Genomic DNA, 3,544 nt, shown 5'->3' with positions numbered 1-3,544 from the left:
TGAGACTTGATTAGGCTAAATAGACTATTGATTGAAACTGATAGCCCAATCAGACAACTGAAACGAAGTCAAATTTAAAATAAAGGAAGCAGGCTCAGCGCTGTTTCAATGTATATTAAGATGTTGTTTCATCAGAAGTAAATTATAACTAAAGAATTGAAGTAAATTAGAAGCAGACTCCTATCACAGAAAATCTTATTGGTCGCATGAAATCTCATTCTAGAGATCTCAAAAGATTTTTTCATTTATCATTCACAGTCAACTTATGGACAATGAAGCAAACTGTTTGTTATCAATGAATTATTAACTTATTCATTTCATCCATTTTATGACAAAAATATTTAGTGGAAGAAAAACAGACATAGACCTTACAATTTTTAAAAATTTAGACCAAATGTTCAAGTTATGTCCAAATTCCTGTCACTAACAAAGCAGAAAAAACTTAATCATTTTATCATGATCAATATTTAAGAGGCTTTTTTGCAACCGGGTTCAAGAATTCAACAGCTCTCTTTCTTATTAAATGAAAGAGACTAAGAAATTGTAAAAAAACACAGATTTATTGATACTTAGAAAGACCGGTTTCGGTTATTACACCATTGTCAATCTCAGAGATGAATGAACAAATAATAATCAAATACCTCTCAGAGATTGAAAATGGTGTAATAACCGAAACCGGTTTCGGTTATTACACCATTGTCAATCTCAGAGATGAATGAACAAATAATAATCAAATATATCTCAGAGATTGACAATGGTGAAATAACCGAAACCGGTCTTTCTAAGTATCAATAAATCTGTGGTTTTTTGACAATTTCTTAGTCTTCTTCATTCAATATGAATAATTACCACAATATCAACTTCTCAACTACACAAAAAGCTCTCTTTCTAATAAACAATCGAACTGATGCTCAATATTATTGATTTAATTTATTGGTTTTAGGTGAACTCCGAACCACTCACCATCATCTTCCAGAGAGTCTTCTTCAGGGCTAGCAGCCGGTCTCAGACAAGAGTGAAATCCCCGACTGTGGCGTCGCGAAGTCCCACTATCTATACTGCTCATGTGCCACTCATGATGCGCCACAAATATTATCCAACAATTATCGAACACATTTCACAAATAAATCCCAAAATATATTCTCACAAAATCCACAGAACTGAATCAAGTTTACGGACTGTTATTAACTGACAACAATTATCAAACACATTTCACAAATGAATCCCAAAATATATTCTCACAAAAACCGAACTGAATCAAGTTTACGCACTGTTGTATTAATATCCAAATTCTGCTGCACTCATTCCGTCACTGTGACCCAGAATAAAATTCCAATGTGAGGTCCACGTTATAATGGCAGTGGAGAAATATAGGAGAACTCCTATTTCGGACTATGTGTAGCCTTATCTAAATTTGAGAGAGGAATAGCACAAGGTTGGTTACCTTATTTTCCTCTCCCTATCATTTCGATGATATACTTATTGTATGAATAAATAAAGAATAACGAGGATAGCTGATATCTGATGTAGCCTAATATCAACTGGTCATTCTTGTTGACCGAGCGAAGTGAGGTCTAAGATTCAAGTCGACGGTTTGGCATTTCTCTTAATGTTTAAATGTTTGAATGTTTATACATAATATGTTTATAAGTTTATATGTTGCGCATTTACGGCGGAACAAGGTAATAGATTTTCATGAAATTTGACAGGTATGTTCCTTTTTTAATTGCGCGTCGACGTATATACAAGGTTTTTGGAAATTTTGCATTTCAAGGATAATATAAAAGGAAAAAGGAGCCTCCTTCATACGCCAATATCACCGTAAAAATCAGTCTATAGAATTATTCATCATAAATCAGCTGACAAGTGATTACACAGATGTGTGGAGAAGCCAGTCTATTGCTGTATTTTCATAAGGTCTATAGTTTCAATCAGGGTACTTGTGGATGAGAATACTGCGTGTGGTCTACTGTTCTCAGAACTACTAGTTTAAAGTAGACGATTATATTTTATTCGTCAAGATAATTCAATTTTGAATGATTATAATAACAATTGAGATTGAATATTTTGTTGATTCATCATATTTCTATAACGTTGAGGTGGAAAAAAATATATATCACTATCTGTTTAGTGGAATGATAGACAAGGATAGCAAAACCAATGTTAATCGAATACTACCATTATAACGTGTACCTCACTATAGGAAGATGATACAAGATTGAAAGACAAGGATAGCAACACCAATGTTAATCGACTACTGCCATTATAACGTGGACCTCACTATACACAAACAACAAAAACTAGGGATTTGATACCGTGGTATTACTGTATACATTAGATTCAATTATTATGAGAAACTACCGTATGATTTAACGGGAAAGGAATTTAACAATCACTGCATGTGAGCTGTTAATTGAGTTTAAGAAGAATAAGGAATTAAAGTGCGATTGAACGTATTTGAACTGGGAATTGTCAATAATATTGTCACAATATTCACTGTACTATTTGAAACTCACTGCTGTAAAATGATTTGATAAGTGATTCCCATATTTCCACAATATCATATTATATTGTAGTTATAATTTGTGATTGTTAATAAAATGAATAAGAATTTACTCTTGTCAAAATGTGAAAATGATATGGGTCGAATGTGTGAAAAATCTATGAATTTACAGGTTGAAGGAGAGCCCAATCATTTATTACTATGAACAAAATGTTGAATTCAATTCCTGAAGAATTGATAAAATATTTAAAATGATTTCGGTATGATGGTTTCATTCTTCAATCCTCCCTAGAAAGAATACTAAATTAATATTAATTTTAATCTCTGTTTCCATTGAACGTTTTATGTCGCAGTTAGTTAATTTGAAAATAAAAATTGCTATTTAATCTTCTGTAAAGTATCTTCTAAAAGCTAGTAACTGAGGATTAATCTACTATCAAAACAAGGAATTCAACCGATAACACGAAAATCAACAATGAGTCACCTAAATAAGCAATGAAAATGACAAGTTACAACAAGATGGGGCAACAAGTTATCAATGAGTTTACTGATAACATTCAAAACTTTACCACTAAACTGTCAACAATGAAATTATCCCAAACAAACTTCAATCACTTTCACAAAACCGGCAAAAATTACATCAACTTAACACAAAGATTTCGTGAAAATCACGTTGAAATACGCCTCATTCACAAACAAAAATACGATACATGCTATCAACAGCTGATCGCGATTCAAACTGAGGACGAGAAGCACGCTTTCATGAATTGACAGTGATGTCAAAACAGCGCTGGAGTAAATGGGAATTTCCCTGCGGCGCGCGAAAATTCCCTTCATCGGAACGGTCTGCAGACGCTGGGCATTAAAATTATTACCGGAGTCTGGGAGGGAAATTTTTCGTTGCGATCTCGCTGTATACTTCAAATTTCTCTTTTTACCTATTTTTTTATGAAGTTTTCTACGTTTCACTTGTAACACAGCCACATTTTGATAGTTTATGTAGGCTCATTGAGAAACGAGTATCCTTATCATTATTTTGTT

The 3,544-nt window shown here is 33.0% G+C and overlaps 1 long non-coding RNA gene across 1 annotated transcript; it reads right to left on the bottom strand.

The window, feature by feature from the left end:
- Nucleotides 1-1,108: 1,108 nt before the first annotated feature.
- LOC120352527 lies at nt 1,109-3,254 on the bottom strand. Its single transcript, XR_005571902.1, has 2 exons — nt 3,073-3,254; nt 1,109-1,312 (listed from the first exon to the last, which is right to left on the bottom strand). It is a non-coding gene; the product is annotated as an uncharacterized LOC120352527 (long non-coding RNA).
- Nucleotides 3,255-3,544: the final 290 nt, after the last annotated feature.

This window comes from Nilaparvata lugens, chromosome 7, assembly GCF_014356525.2.
Source record: "Nilaparvata lugens isolate BPH chromosome 7, ASM1435652v1, whole genome shotgun sequence".
In the NCBI taxonomy this organism is placed as follows: Eukaryota; Metazoa; Arthropoda; class Insecta; order Hemiptera; family Delphacidae; genus Nilaparvata; species Nilaparvata lugens.
Note: the sequence above shows the minus strand (reverse complement) of the source record. Positions and strands in the feature narration are given on the sequence as shown.